The 17,335-nt window shown below is 42.7% G+C and overlaps 1 long non-coding RNA gene across 1 annotated transcript in view; it reads right to left on the reverse strand.

Annotated features, from left to right (window-relative positions):
* Positions 1 to 17,335, reverse strand: part of LOC132342282 (uncharacterized) — an 84,925-nt gene that overhangs the window by 35,700 nt on the left and 31,890 nt on the right. Inside the window, exon 2 of the long non-coding RNA XR_009490596.1 lies at positions 10,399 to 10,520. This is a non-coding gene — a long non-coding RNA (uncharacterized lncRNA). The remainder of the gene's footprint in view (positions 1 to 10,398; positions 10,521 to 17,335) is intronic.

Consider the following 17,335-nt stretch of genomic DNA (forward strand, 5'->3'; position numbering starts at 1 on the left):
TACACATATATTTTTATATGTACATTCATATATATATATACTTTTTTTTTTTTTTTACAGAAATATATGGCCATCGGCCAGTAACTCCACCTTGACCAGAACTACAGACTTTTTGGTGATTGGTTAACTGAGAAATGGTGAGGCTGTATCCATCTCCTGGGGTGGAGGGTGGGATGCACATCCAGAGGGATAGATACCAATGAGTAGAGGACCAGCGCTCGTGAGTCTCTTCCCAGAGCAGTCAGGGTCCACCTCTGCCAAGCTGACACCTGTGAGACGTGACTCAGAGACTAGAGTTGGTTGCTTGTTCCTAGTGGAGACAGCCTGCTCTCAGAGGCTGTATCTTCATGACCCCCACCTACCAGAGCCTACTAGAGCTATTTTCTTAGAGGCTCCTTCTACTTTATAATGTTTTTCTTTGTTTTCTTCTTACAATGTGTTCCAAATGTCCGTGTACTTTTTACAGTGGCAAAGAAGTCACTTCAGCCATTGGCAGGTGAGGGGACCCATCCTCCCCTGCTGTCATAATCTGGGAGGTGGAATGGGCTTCCCAGTCTGACAAAGCCCACATGAACAAATTGTTTCTTCCCCAGACCTTACTCACATCCTCCTTTATCACTGAACCACCCAAGAACAAGCCTCTTACAGAAGCTGTTTGATCTTGGGTTACTCTTCCCTGAGATCAAAATGCTTGCTGGGATTACCCAGGATAGATTGCGATTAACATGTGGTGTTTCACTGAAGAGCCTCAGGCTCTTGGCTTGGCTTCCTTACTTGAGCTGCCAAAATAAATTCCCACCCACACACATCCTTGGTCTGTCTGGCTTGCCTAAAGTAATAGAGGCAGAGGAGCTGTTCTATAGCAGTCTCTCCACATTTACCAAGGGAGGCCAGAGCTCTTTCATCTTAGGTGGCCCTCAACTCCCCCACCTCCCCAGCTGAGTTTCTTCCCTTCCCATCCTAACCAAGGGCTAAGAGCCAAATGGTCATCACTGCTTCAAGTTGACACTCTTCTAGAGTCTCCCTGGTCTTTGTCTTGGGCAGTGCAGTACATTCATTCATCCCACATTCAACAAATACTCATTATGCATATGTGTTACTTAAATATTGCCAATATTTGTCATACCAGGCATGGTGCTGGGCCATGAGGACCCAGTGGTGAAAGAGACAAAATAGTCCCTGCCCTTGGTTTACACCTGTTTACACACAATAGTTTGGCTTCGTTCCCCTCTGATGCCTGTGCTTTGTCTGTAAAAAAGAATCACAAAGGAAAAATGCCAGTTCCTCAACCCATAAGAGGGGATTCACATTTAAACTTATCAACACTTAGTGAAATTCCATGCGACAGACTCTGGGTTACAGACAATTTCACATATTCAGAGTGCTCAGTAAATGTCTGTGGAATTTGATTGTTCATTAACATTATTACAGCTGTGAGAGGTATTATTTGCCCAGTGTTCGGTTAAGATGAGGTGTAGTAGAAACTTTCCTATGGTATCCACAAAACAGTCATTCCCACTACTTTTATTAAACACTGCCATTGCCAATACTATTATTACCCCTACCATGAGCACCACTATTAATACCACTACCATTAGCACTACTATTACTACCATATTCCTAGTTCAAAATTAGGAAATGAGTGCATCAAGTACTCAAGTATGTCAAGACTTGTTTGTTACCCTGTTTATTTAACTTATATACAGAGTACATTATACAAAATGCTGGGCTGGACAAATCACAAGCTGGACTCAAGATTGCTGGGAGAAATATCAACAAACTCAGATATGCAGATGATACTACCCTAGTGGCAGAAAGTGAAGAGGAACTAAACAGCCTCTTGATGAGGGTGAAAGAGCAGAGTGAATATGCTGGCTTAAAACTCAACATTAAAAAAACTAAGATCATGGTAACTGGTCACATCACTTCATGGCAAATGGAAGAGGGAAAACTGGAAGCAGACAGATTTTAATTTCTTGGGCCTCAAAATCACTGCAGATGGTAACTACAGCCATGAAATTAAAAGATGCTTGCTCCTTGGAAGGAAAGCTATGACAAACCTAGACAGCATATTAAAAAGCAGAGACATTACTTTGCCAACAAACATCCATATAGTCAAACCTATGGTTTTCCCAGCAGTCATGTAGGGATGTGACAGTCGGGCCATAAAGAAGGCTGAGCACAGAAGAACTGATGCTTTTGAATTGTTCTGGAGAAGACTCCTGACAGTCCCTTGCATGGCAAGGAGATCAAACAGTCAATCCTAAAGGAAATCAACTCTGAATATTCATTGGAAGGAATGAAAAGCTGAGGCTGAAGCTGAAGCTCCAATACTTTGGATACCTGATGTGAAGAGTCAACTCACTGGAAAAGACCCTGATGCTGGGAAAGACTGAGGAAGAGGAGAAGGGGGTGACAGAGGATGAGATATTTGGATGGAATCACTGACTCAATGGGCATGAGTTTGAGCAAACTCCAGGAGATAGTGAAGGATAGGGAAACCTGGTGTGTTGCAGTACATAGGGTCACAAAGAGTCAGATACGGCTTAGCAACTGAATAACAACAACAACATTACTAGCATTACTACTACTCTTACTGCACTATTAACCATTACCACTACTATTACTACAGAACTACCATTACCACCACTATTACCACCACTACCACTGCTACTTTCCTACAGCTACTACCACTTCTATGTCACTGAGTGAGTGCGTGAACTCGCTCAGTCATGTCCAACTCTTTGCGACCCCATGGACTGTAGACTACCAGGCTTCTCTGTCCATGGGATTCTCCAGCAAGAATACTGGAGTGGGTTGCCATTTCCTTCTCCAGGGGATCTTCCTAACCCAGGGATCTAACCCAGGTCTCCCACATTGCAGACAGACACTTTACCCTCTGAGCCACCAGGGAAGAATCACTAACCACTAAAACTCATTGGCTGTTCCAAGCCCTGTGTTAATATATTAAATTTATAAATTTAAACATCACAATAACCTGATCCATTAGAGATTATGTTCTCCTATTTTCAGATGAAATAATTAAGTGATAGTTACATAGCTACAAGTGACAAAATCAAACTGCGGGTCCGGGCAATATGTGAAAGCCCCTGCCCTTCAACACCATCTTCTACTTCCTCTCTAGATTCCTCTCTAGCACCCAGAGCTAGATGAGTCCAAAGCCATGCTCCTGACCATGAGATTTGTCTCAAGTACAGAATGCAGGGGGCAAGTCCATGAGATATGCAAATGTTGGGAGCTGAGCCTGAAGCTGGTATGGATTCAGGGATCACAGTGCACCTCCCAGCCAGGAACATTCCAGAGCAAAGAGGAAATGAGCATAAAAGGTTAGGCTGAGGAAGTGACAGTCTCTGACCTCCAAAAAAGGAAGGTGAAAGGATTGCTGACAGAGAGCAGAGACCCACAGCGAATCCCAGGTCCCTGAGCTTGGGGAACCACCCACACTTCTGATGCAGCAGTATCTGAGTGGAAAGCATTGCTCCAGCCACACACAGGATAAGCTAGCAGAGTCCCAACCTCTCAGACCAGGAGAGATATTGACAATAGACACCTGGCAGATCCTTGCTGGCCCCTCCCTGCCCTCTTCAGGTCATGGTTCCCACTCACTCTTCATCCCAACACTGCTAGCCCTGAAACTGATGCTGTAAGGCAACCCCGCTAGGTCAGTTCACTCTCTAAGCTCTTAACCCCCTCATACCCTACTAACAATATGCCCATGATAGGATGAAATCAGTGACCCACATCTTGTCTGGAATCCCCAATCCCTTCTGTCCACCTGCAAGCTTTCTGTGTATCCTCCGTGATCTAGTATCTCAAAGGTCACATCCCCTGTGAAAAATTCCTCTCTTTCCAGGACCCCAGCACTTCATGCATCCCACTCTTAGGGCAGCAATCAAACTCTTACTATTTTGTAGGGTTTCAATCACTTCTGGACTAAATTGTTGACAGCTAAGAATATGTTTTGTTTATTGTTGCATCCGCTATGGTGCCTAGTTCATTACCTGCCTTAGAGTAGGAGCTCAGTAAATGTGGAAGGAAGGGGGGAAGGAAAGGGGTGGAGGAGAAAGAAGGAGATTAGGAGGGAAGAGAAGTGAGAAGGGAGGAGGGAGGGAAGAGCAGAAGAAAAGAAAGAGAGAAGGAAGAAGGAAGAGAAGGAGGGAGGGACAGGGGAAAAGAGAAGAGGCCTTGGCATTTATTATGCCATACCTCTGACCTTTCTTATGCTCAGCACCCAAACTTCAGTTCCCAATACGGACCCACGTGGAATCTGGTCTTGACTTGTGTTCATGTCTCTAGATTTAGAGGAAATCAAGAGGAAGCACATCTCTCAGAACTTCTTACCCACCAGGGAGCCAAAGGAAGTCACTAGAGGTAAAAGAGAGGCAGCTGGGGTAGGAAAAGGACATGGAATTTTAAGGTTCAAGATTTATGTCCCAGTCCCAGCCATTTTTACTTTGGATCTGTCCCTGCCCTTCAGCTTCCCTCTTTATAAAAGGGCAATAGTGTCATCTCCTTCCAGGGAGTGTGGTGAGGATATAAATAAAAATACAAAGCGTGTGAAAGTGTGCTGCGGTGGGAGCACACCATGCGGATGTTGTTTCTTATTCCAATGAGTGTCTCCATCACGTCCGACTCCCTCGGAGGCAGAGCGATGTGAGTCACTGCCCTCCCGGGAATCTGGCTCAAGGGTAACCACCTGCCTTCTTCAGGGGCCATGTCCTCAAGCCTCCCATGGCAGCCTCAAATGAGGAAGCCAACCCAGGATGCGTTTTGTGTAGCTCTTAGAACTCACCTCAGCTGACCAAGAAGGAGAAAGGAAGGAGGAGATGCAGAAGCCGCAAAAGCCTCCTGGGTGCGAGCCACTCTAGAATAGCTCTTCCCAAGCTCTGCAAGAGGCCTCGCCACTGAGGAAAATGCCGGAAAAATGCCGGCTAATTTCAGAGGCTCCACGTTGGTGGGCCAACAGCCCAGGGAGAATGAGCAATTATGATTTCCATCTAAGCAACATATGCTGTTTGCTGGCCTCTTTCGAACAGCTGTAGGTTAGTTGCTGTTAAGATTAGTCTCCTTCTCTCCTCCATATTTCAGAATTCAAATTAAACTAAAATAACAGCACCTGCTGAACAAAAACCCCATTGGAAATGTGTCCTCGTACACAATTACTGCAGGGAGGCTGGTCACCATTGTTACCCGCCTATTCTTCCTGAATGGGAACGGCAGCGAAGTTTCCCAGGCAGCTGCAGCAATTCAATTGTATAACTGGAGCTGGCCCCATGCCAACCCTCAAGAACTCAAGTGGCACCAAAAGATACTATATTGATTTGCAATCGAACATAATAGGCCATCAGCTTAATTATTACTGAAGTGACAAGGTTCTGGGTATTTCATATTTATATTTCAGGGCCTGTGAAGGATGAATGTAAATCTTTTAAATGCACAGATTTGCATATCTTCAGAAGGGTTGAGTGCTCTTATTACATTCATAGCCTTTGAAAGACCAAAAGGACTGGCTATTGAACTCAGGTTGCCAGATCCCATCGGCATTTGCTTGGATGAAGAGACAAAAGGCATAAAATGGAAACTGCTTTTAGTCCAAAAAAAATAAAAGAAAAAACCAAAAAAGTGAAGCCCACTACTCAACTGCATCAAACTCAGACCTCTACTGGGCCTTTGAAAGCAGATTAGTTACGGGGCTCATTGGGACAGAGGCATTTGGTCACTGAGAAATAAAACCAATGACTTCTTGGATCCATGAGGCCCCCTTCTGTTCTCTCCTTCCAGCCTGTTCTGGGCTTTTGCACGTTGGTAGAACCTTTAGCGCTGCTGAGATGTGGGAAAGGAAAAGATAGGATGAAATAGAAGTTGACACACCAAATAGCTACTACATATACATTTGCACCACACTGAGATCAAAGTTGCAGAGAAATGGTCTCATCTAATCCCATGATCATCAACCCTCCTTCCCATACCTTCTATTAGGACTTCTCACCCTAGCAAAATTTTAGACCCATTCCAAATTCCCCCTACCCCTCACTCTCTAGATCCAATAAGTTGTCAAATTTTATAGATTCCTTCTCCTGAGTCCCCCTTAATCTTTGCTCTCTGTCCCCTCAGCCAGATCTCAAGAAAGAGCCTGGACTCATAAGCTCTTCCTATTACATATTCCAGCTTCCCTCTCTCTTACTGGATCTTAGTCTACTCTCTATCCTGCCTTCAGAGGACATTTCTGAAAAGGCTGGGAACGTATGGTTCTCCTGCCTAAAACCCTTCACGGGCACCCATTTCACTTTGTTCATCTGTGTGTTATAAAACTGACTTTACTAAAACTTCACTTTATGCTTTACATGTCTTCTGCCTCTACTCAGGGGGCCTCACAGTCAGAAAACGTGCCTTTAATTCTCTTTATCCCTAGGACCTAGGTGAAGACCTGTAATGCAGGAAGTGTTCAGTAACTGTTGGTTGATTCTTTATCCTCAAGGAACATCAGACATGTACTGAACATCTATGGTATGTGAGATTTGTTCCATGCATGAAACAAATGTCCTTTGCCATATGGGAATCCAAGGCCTAGGACCAAGACACTGCTATCAGCACAGCTGCCTATGAATGACCAAAGGAACAGTCGAAGCATCAAATGTTCTCAGAACACAGATCAGCAGATTTGTGGCCTAGTATGTTTTTGAGAAAACAGAAATTCTGAAATTCTGAAATCCTATTATTGAAGAAGCAGGGCTATTTGAATTACCTCTTTCAATCTCTATATTTTATAGGTAAGCAAATTGAGAACCTAAAAAGTAAGATTTATATGTTTATAAGAGTAGTAGGAATTCTGACTCCTAAATCCAGATTCCTTCCCACTATGTGTTATGAGATGTAGGGCTTGATTTGACATGGAATTGGGAGAATATTCCAGGGATGGCTCTAACCATCCCTACCACCCTCAGCAACACTAATATCACCACCGCTTTCATCAGCCCAATCCCCAGCACCACTTTTTTGACCACCATTGTCTGTACTTCCCTGACAGTGCTCCAGCCCCACTCCTTCCTTCATCCCCAGCACCGTGACTTGCACCAGAAAGATCTCTGGGTTGAGGAAAAAGCGGAACGAGAAAGTGTTTTCCTCTTGTTCCCATCATCTTTACCACTTTCACTCCTGCCTCTGTTGTCCTCCGTATTTTGGAGCATCTGGACATTTCCTGTCTTTTCACATCCTGGGCTCTGGCACTGTCAAAGGGCCATTGTGATAACCTTCCTACTCTAGGAATCATTTTTTTATTCACCTGAACTAAGAAGTTCTCTTTTATTCCAAGGGAGCTAGACCAAAGAGGATCCAGGAAAGAAAAAAGAAAGAGGAGAGAGGGCATTGTAAATTTGGGAAACCAAAATTCTCTCTACAAAGGTAATGGGGCAATAGGAGTTAAGATCTAATCTTTGAAGGTTCTGGGATTCCAGAAGGCCAACTTTACTCAGGTCAGGAAATATTGAGATGTTCTGCAGGAGAAAGTGAGATCCCTCTCTCTGACTCTTGAGTTCCCCATTGCTCTTTCCAACTTCTGCCTTTTAGGGGGACCACACATAGACCTTATAGGACATCCCTGGTGACTTAGTGGTAAAAAGTCCACCCGCCAATGCATGAGATATGGTTTGATCACCGGGCCAGGAATATCCCCTGGAGAAGGAAATGGCAACCCACTCCAGTATTCTTGCCTGGGAAATCCCATGGACAGAGGAGCCTGGTGGGCTAAAGTCCATGGGGTCACAAAAGAGTTAGACATGAATTAGCGACTAAACAACAACACTTAGACCTGCTTCTTTGGCTTATATCCTTGGGAAAGGCCCAGCTTCTTCATCGACACCACCCAGGAGAGAAATCCTGGGCTGGCAAAGACTCAGTCCCTAGAGTCCTCAGCAGCATCATCCCCATGACAGCCACTCCTGCCAGGCTGAGCACAAAGGAAGGCATTATCCTGCAAGGAGCAGAGGAGGCGCGGAGGACACCTGCTCAGGCAATTCTGTGATAAAAGGAAGTGAGGCTGAAAATTGGACAATTGTTACTAAGTAGCTGAGGACCCAGCTGAATGGGATTTTCCTTAATAAGGATGATAGATGCCAGCTTTAAAGGCAGATGGAGATTTTCCAGAATCTAGGGTTTCACTAGGAAGAGCAGGAGAGGAAGGTTGACCCAGGAAAGGACGTCTCTCTTATTCTCATGAAGAGGAAGGCACAGTGAGGGTCTTTCTTAGAGGCAGTGGAAGCATTTCACATGGGGCAGTATTGTTAAAGGCATAGTCTCCGTGGGCAACTTAGGGAGGTAGTGATCTCCGAGACTGAGAATGGGCTCCCTGACGATTAGCTACAAAGGACCAGACTCTCTTCTCTCTGCTTCCTAGGCCGGTAGACTGTGGAAATATAGGAGAGCACATAAAGTCCTGATTACAGCAAAACATTTGACAAAGTCTTTCTATCTTTTCTGGGATTCCCAGGTGGCTCAGTGGCAAAGAATCCACCTGCCAAAGCAGGAGACACAGGTTCAATCCCTGGGTGGGGAAGATCCCCTGGAGGAGGAAATGGCAACCCACTCCAATATTCTTGCCTGGAGAATCTCCATGGACAGAAGAGCCTGGCAGGCTACAGTCGAAGGGGTCGCAAGGAGTTGGACACAACTGAGTATGCACGTACCTTTTTTTTATCTTCTTGGAAGAGATGGATGCTAGGCTAACAAGTGGGATTTAGCACTAGTTACTACCTACAATTTATTGAGTGCCAAGTACCCTGGTGGCTCAGATGGTAAAGAATCTCCCTATAGTGTGGGAGACCCAGGTTCAATGCTTGGGTCCGGAAGATCCCCTGAAGAAGGAAATAGCTACCCACTCCAGTTTCTTACCTAGAGAATTCCATGGACAGAAGATCCTGGGGTTACAGTCCATGGGGTCACAAGAGTTGGACACAACTCAGCAACTAACACTTTCACTTTCAAGCACCATACTGAGATTTCCATCCATGGCACCACTGAATCATCTCACTACCTCTTTATAAGTGAGGGAAGTGAGGCTCAGAGAGGTTTAGTAAACTCAGGGCAGCCCAGGTGGTTCTGGGCCACACTACTCCATAATGTTGTCTACAGTCTAGAATGGTAGACACGCAGTGCCTGCTGTTCTCCTTACACCTGTAGACACACCAAAAACACACTTGTCACAATCATATACTGCTCTGACTCATACTCCCATGAGTGTGCACATGTGCACATACATGTTATGGGGCTTCCACATTATAACCTTGCAGTCTTGCATATTTTTACCTCCTGTCTCTGTCTAATGGACAGAGCTCCTCTCACCTCATTGCTAAAGTCAGGAAAGTTGTCTCACATCTCAGAAAAAGGCATTGATCATCTGGGATAATCTTCTAAAATCCAGTAGGCTGTGATGGATGAGGGTGAGGGAGCCAGGGCAGTGAGGCAAGGCCCTGCCACCACCAGCTTTGCAGACCAGAGAACACTCAAGGCCAATCCCTGTCCAGACTGCTGTCTGGGGGTCAAGGGGAAATGAGACAGAAAGACCCTGAGGGATCCATGGGTCAGGTGTGCATTCGGATTAGCAGTGTGACCAGTGAGGAGCAGTACCCGAATACCTCCAAACCACAGTGCCTCTATTATTAAGAAGGGGATAGACATGCTCATCAGGCTTCCCTGGTAGCCCAGCTGGTAAAGAATCTTCCTGTAATGCAGGAGACCCCAGTTTGATTCCTGGGTTGGCAATCAACCTAGAAGGAGGGCATGGCATCAACCAAGGAGGAGAATCCTCCCTGGAGGAGGGCATGGCAACCCAGTCCAGTATTCTTGCCTGGAGAATCCCCATGGACAGAGGAGTCTGGCGGGCTACAGTCTGTGGGGTCGCAGAGCTGGACATGACTGAGTGATTAAACACAGCACAGCACAGACATGCCTTTCACATAGCATTGCTCTAAAGATTGTACACAGGGTGGATGAGCACAGGGTTGGTGCTGAGTGCCTGTGCCTGACTAATAGCTAGCCCAGCCCATTCTGCCATGTTCCCATGCTGCCACCTTCTGATGCCAAAGCCTTCTCCATGGCAAGCTGCACCACACACTGTCAACAGCCCCCAGGGAAAAGGAAGTGGCAGAGAGTCAGGGGGGTTGAGACCCTCAGCTGCTCCTGGAGAAGCAGGGCTGACAAGGCGAGGATTGTTTTTCTCCCCTGGTGTGAAGCATGTTGACTTGCTGTTGATAGATGGTGGGATGATACTAATTAAAATGCAGGCAGGTGTGAGGGTGCCTCTTAGAGCTGTACTCTCCCTGGGGGGAGGGGATGGCATCAAGACTCTGTTTTGTACCCACAGCAGCAGGAGTGTCCTCTTACCCTCTCCTTCCCCTTCTGAGAGCAGGAACGTCTTGGAGGAAACGTCTCAGTTTTTCTTTTTTGTCTCAGTTTTTCTTTCACAGAGGCACTGTGGAAGCCCAGGCACATCTTCCCATCCTGACCTGACGGGCAGGGGAGGAAAGGGATGTAGACTTTTACCATCTTTCATATATGTCACAAGGTCTGAAAAGATTCTGCCTTTGAAGAAACTGCTCAAGGGAGCGCTTGCCTTCTCCGCTCTCTGCCAGCTCTGCCTCTGTCTCTAGTGGTAAGGACTGTGTGCAAGGACTCCCTCAGAGGGAAGACTCTGATAGCCAAAGGGAGAGCCCCACAGGTGCAAACTTTGCAGTGCTGGGTTTAGGTTCAGAGGTGCAGGGGCTGGATTTTGAACCGGGAGAATCAGTGACCAAAGCAAGGGCAGAGCAGGAGTAAGAAAGCAGAATGCAGAGTGGCTAATTCCTACAGCCATGGGCATGCCTAGCTCAGCTGGGGGGTGGGTTCCTTGTGCCTGAGCTAAGCTAGACTGCAAAAGACACAGATAAGCTTCCCTTTGATTCTCCTTCTTGCCTCTTCCTGAAAGAACAGGAAGTGACTCCTGTGGATTAGTATTGAAAATGATAGGAATTATTCAGGGTGGCAGCCACCAAGTGACATGACTGAAGTGGTAAAATCAAGATTCAAACACTTCCTTCATTGCTGGAAACAAGAACCTTGAACCACTCCATATCCTTAAACTTTATTTGAACAAGAGCCAGTGAGACTTCCCAAGGGTAAGTCCATTCAATACCCTATCTCTGCAAACTCCCCCCCCCAAAAAAAGTGGGAGGAAATAAGGGGGCAGATAAGGAGGCAAGCTGGAGACTCCAGACTTGTTGGTCCCTGAGATTAGAACTCAAACCACAGACTTGATCTTCAACTTTCTGGGGCTTTCTTAACTGATTTGTAGAAAGTGATGAATTAGGTTAGGAAATACCTCACCATTCTTCAGTTCAGTCACTCAGTCGTGTCCAGCTCTTTGTGACACCATGGACTGCAGTATGCCAGTCTTCCCTGTCCATCACCAACTCCCGGAGCTTACTCAAACTCATGTCCATCAAGTCGGTGATGCCACCATCTTTCCCTCCTTCCTTTCCTTCTTTCCATCCTTCTTTTTCTTCTCAACTTTTCTCCTCCCCCAGCTCCAGAAATAATCTGACAATCTTCATTTGGGGTTTTTTAAATATGTGTAATCATTTCTCTACCATCTGATCTGTAAATAGCAAGTTTAATGAGGATTGTCGGAAAACATTCCCCAGGGATGGGAATGACTTATAATGAAAATTGAACCAAAGTCCTTTCTAGGCCTAAGAGCTAAAACTGCTAACACTGAGGATTATTTTGGAAGTGTTGAAGAAAAGACAAGGTGAAGCCCAAAGGAAATCTCTGTAGATTCAGGAGACCTTTCCTGTGAGCCCCATCTCACCTAGGGACACATTTCTTGGTCCCTAGAGCTCAAATTCCTTCTCCCAGTCACACATCAGGATGTCTCATATCATTAGATGATAATTGAGTATATTATCCCAAACTATGCTGCTGGAAAGAAACATTCAATGAAAATAAGCAGAAAGATATTTCCAAATATGGTTTTAACCTCAACTTTTTGCTGGGAGATGCTGTTGTCTCTTTTGTTCTACTTCCCAGGTCAGGTTTTATTACTGTATTTTTAAATAACTAGTGGAAGAAAACTGAACAAAGCAGGGAAAAGTTCTAATTTTGGAGTTTGGGCCTCCAGAACTGTGAGAAATAGGTTTCTGTTGTTTATAAGCTACTTAGTCAATAGTATTTTGTTATAGCAGTCCAACTAGACTAAGACATCATTTATAAAAGGATTCCAAAAAGTGAAACAAAGCAGATGGATGATCAAAGAAACAATCGATGACTTCCTCACACTAAGGCGGAGAAGGCGATGGCACCCCACTCCAGTACTCTTGCCTGGAAAATCCCATGGATGGAGGAGGCTTGTTGGCTGCAGTCCATGGGGTCGCGAAGAGTCGGACACGACTGAGCGACTTCACTTTCACTTTTCACTTTCATGCATTGGAGAAGGAAAATGGCAACCCACTCCAGTGTTCTTGCCTGGAGAATCCCAGGGATGGGGAAGCCTAGTGGGCTGCCGTCTATGGGGTCACACAGAGTCAGACACGACTGAGGCGACTTAGCAGCAGCAGCAGCAGCAGTCACATAAGGTCAAATTTAGACCTGTAGAACCGAATCCGTGATTGAACACCCTGGTAGAAATGATAAAAGGAGATATGCTCTAAAGTATATTTTGGCAACATGTTTGAATTTCCAGCAGTAGAAAACAAAAATTAAAAAGCTCAAGATTTCTGATTTTTTAAAAAATGGCCGATTGAACACTTGCCTTTAGTTTTATTTCCTCTTGAAATCTCACTAAAATGAGAGTCAAATAATGTTTAAAAACAAAGTTTAAAATGACATAGAAAGATAATGATAAAAATAATAGCAATGAAATTTGGGAAGCTAAGGAAGTAGATGGATGAGTGTTACTGACACCGCAGACAGGAAAGCTGGATCCTAACTGCCAGCAAGAGAATATACCATAGGACACTATAAAATCTCAAGAATCAGTAGCTACTTATGGGATTTGGGTAGATGGTGTTAAGAAGAGACTAAAATAAGGACTGGCTAAATTCTGTTAAGAATTCAAATAGCATATACTCATACTATTTAAAGTTATAGAGTACATTTCTTAAAACCAGTTTAAAAAGTTTAAAGTTGTGCCTCTGTTTAGCAGAAATGGGAGAAGGGTGGGGCTATATTATTTTGTCTTATTTGGGGTTACAAGTCTTGATTTATATGACAAGCCTTGTGGAAGACACCAGAGAACAGTGCCTGTCTTCATGGCTACTAGAATTTACAGGTGAGGATGGGATAGAGGAATTGCTATGTAATGTTCATGTGCCTCGCTATCATGGAGAAATAAAAATTCAATATACTTTAAGAAAAATACAGATAATCATTATTAGAATAATAGAATGGATAGTTATCTAATCAATGGAAAATTTTTTCTATTGATATATAGAAATAGAAATGAAGTTATCCAAATACTATTTATAGGTAATGTTCTAAAACTAGATGGATCTAGAAAGGTTCTCAGGAATAGAGATATACTAATGGATGTGAGAGTTGGACTGTGAAGAAAGCTGAGTGCCAAAGAATTGATGCTTTTGAACTGTGGTGTTGGAGAAGACTCTTGAGAGTCCCTTGGACTGCAAGGAGATCCAACCAGTCCATTCTGAAGGAGATCAGCCCTGGGATTTCTTTGGAGAGAATGATGCTAAAGCTGAAACTCCAGTACTTTGGCCACCTCATGTGAAGAGTTGACTTTTTGGAAAAGACTCTGATGCTGGGAGGGATTGGGGGCAGGAGGAGAAGGGGACGACAGAGGATGAGATGGCTGGATGGCATCACTGACTCTATGGATGTGAGTCTGAGTGAACTCCTGGAGTTGGTGATGGACAGGGAGGCCTGGCGTGCTGCGATTCACGGGGTCGCAAAGAGTTGGACACGACTGAGCGACTGAACTGAACTGAAGGAAACACACACACAAATAGTTCTATTAGAACTCAAATTAAAATTCATGTAACATAAAGATAAAAGAAAGTAGAATGTTACTTAATATTGATTAGACTATACAACCTAGAATTAAGTATTATTACCATTTTAAGCTACTAAATACCTTAGTATTGAAATATTTTAAAAGCTGTTAGAATTATGAAGAGAAGTTAATAAAATTGTAGTGTGACTCAAAAAATCTCATTTTTTTAATAGTGTAAGTACTTAGCAAGTGAACAAAGTAAAAATTAAGTTGAAAAAGTTGCTTAAACTAAATGGAGAAATATATATACTACAAACAGAAGACTCATTATTTTCCAAAATTCATCACATTTTCACAAAAATAGTTTTCTCCTAATCTACTAGTAAAGCCTCAACAAATTGTTCACGTTTGAAACTATACATTCTGTCTTCTAAAAATACAATGCAATAAAACTAGACATTAACAAATCTCACCAGAAACCATGAAAGGAAGAAGTGGGTGGAATATTTTAGAGTGTTGAAAGGAAGATCATCAATCTTGAATTTTATAGCCAGAAAAATGTATTTCTCAAAGCAGAAAAATGAAGACTTTCTTAGACCAACCAAAACTGAGGGAATTCAGTATCAGAAGATCTGCCCTGAAAGAAATGTTAAAAGTTCTTCAAAGAGAAGAAAAATAATATAGATCATAAATTTGGATCTACATAAAGAAAGGAAGAATGCTAGAGAAAGAATAAATGAAGATTAAATTAAATATTTTATTTTTCTTATTCTAATTAATCTAAAAGGTAATAATTTGTTTACAGTAATAATGTAATATTTTGGATGATAACAGAATAAGTACAATCTAAAAATGTAAGACAACAATGTCCTAGGAGACAGGAGGGAGGAACTGGGAATACTCCATTGAGTACTTACACTACATATGAAGTGTTATGGGAAATCATTAAAAAAAAAACTAAAGAAATATAATTGATATACTAAGAGAGAAGACACAACTAAATTGTACAAAGTGCTCAATTAAAATAAGTGGAGGCATAAAAAGACAAGGGAAAGGAAACAAAGTACAATGAATAGACACAATTACAAACAGTGGACATTAATCCAACTGTATCAATAATCACTTCAAATATTAATAGTCTAAACACATGAATTCAAAGACAGAGAGTGCTAGAGTACATAAAAAAACAGGACCCAACCTGTGTGAAACTCACTTTCACACAGTTGTGTCCAGTCTTGTCCAACTCTTTGTAACCCCATGGACTATAGCCCACCAGGCTCTTTTGTCCATGGAATTCTCCAGACAAGAATACTGGAGTGGGTTGCCATTTCCTTCTCCAGAGGGTTTAAAGTAATAAAAGATATATATATATACTGTGTTAAAAACTGACCAAAACAAATCTAGAGTAGTTCTATAAATTAGAGGCAAAGCCAATTTCAGAGCAAGAAAAATTATCAGAGAAAAGGAGGAGCGTTACATAATAATACAGTGACCAGTTCTTCCACAAGATACCACAGTCTTTAATATGTATGGACTGTAGCCTGGCCTTCACTATCTCCCAGATGGTCGCCTGGCAGGCTACAGTTCATGGGGTGGCCAAAGAGTTGGACACAACTTAGTCACTAAACAGCAACAATAGTAGAGAGGTAGCTTGCAAATTCCCAAATATTTATATATTAAACAAGATACTTCTGAATAACATATGGATCAAAGAAGAAGTCTCAAGAGAAGACTTAAAATATCTTCAACTATAATTGACCCTTGAACGCAGTTATACATCTGTACATATGGCCCTCCATCTCTACAGCTCCTCTGCATCTAGGGATGTAACCAATCATAGACTTGTAGTACAAGTAGTATCGTAGTACTGTAGTATTTATTATTGAAAAATATCTGTATGTAAGTGGACACAGACAATTCAAACATGTTTAGTTCAAGAGTCCGTAGTAAATGAGAAGGAAAAAACAACTTAACAAAATTTGTGTAATATAGTAGGAGTAGTGCTTGAGATGCAATTTATAGACTTAAATCTGTATTAGAAAATAAGGAAGGCCTAAAATTAAAATTCTAAGTTTCCGCTATAGGAAACAAGAGAAAAAGAAAAAGCTCAAACAAGTAAAAGAAAGGAAACAATATGAACTAGACTAGAGAGCAATGAAATTTAAAACAACCTAATAACAGAGAAATCAACAAACCAAAAGATCAATAAAATTGAAAGGTTTCTAGATATAATGACCAATAAAAAAGAGAAGACACAATTACTAACATCAGAATGAAAGATAAATTATCACTATTGACACCATGGACATTTAAAGGGTAATAAAGAATACTATTAATATGAACAACCCTATGCACAAATTTGACAACTTATATGAAATAGACTAATTCCTTGGAAACCACGAACTACCAAAACTCACACAAGGAGAAATCAATCATCTTAATAAGCCCACATCTAATAAAGAAATTGAATGAATAAATAGTAAACTTCTAAAAGTAAACACATCAAACTTAGATTGTTTCACTGATGAATTTCTAACAACCATTTAAGGGCAAAAAGATACCAATTTTCCATAATCTCCCTGAGAAAGTAGAAGAAATACTTTCTTACATCATGAACCAGGAGCATCTTGCTGTACCAGAAAATATGTAAATGCTATTAATAAAGCAAAAGCAAAACCAAAACCACGCAATGATGTGGAAGCATCAAAGGGACACAGAGGACAACTGAAAGAGCTCCCAATGGCCAAAGCTGGAATAAGTATGTTGTTATTGTTGTTTATAGTCACTAAATTGTATCCAACTCTTTGTGACTCCATGGACTGCAGCACACCAGGCTTCTCTGTCCTTCAATACTTCCCAGAACTTGCTCAAACTCATGTCCACTGAGTCGGTGATGCCATCCAACCACCTCATTCTTTGTCACTCCCTTCTCCTCTTGCCTTCGATCTTTCCCTGCCTCAGGGTCTTTTCCAATGAGTTACCTCTTCACATCAGGTGGCCAAAGTATTGGAGCTTCTACTTCAGCATCAGTTCTTTCAGTGAATATTCGGGGTTGAAGTCCTTTAGGATTGACTGGTTTGATCTCCTACAGTCCAAAGGACTCTCAGGAGTCTTCTCCAGTGTAATTGAAAAGCATCAATTATTCAGCGTTCGGCCTTCTTTATGATTCAAGTCTCACATCCCTACATGACTACTGGAAAAATCATAGCTTTGACTATACAGACCTTTGTCAGCAAAGTGATGTCTCTGCTTTTTAATACGCTGTCTAGGTTTGTCATAGTTTTCTTTCCAAGGAGCAAGTGTCTTTTAATTTCATGGCTGCAGTCACCATCTGCAGTG

The sequence above is a fragment of the Bos taurus genome, chromosome 15 (assembly GCF_002263795.3).
Source record: "Bos taurus isolate L1 Dominette 01449 registration number 42190680 breed Hereford chromosome 15, ARS-UCD2.0, whole genome shotgun sequence".
NCBI lineage: Eukaryota > Metazoa > Chordata > Mammalia > Artiodactyla > Bovidae > Bos > Bos taurus.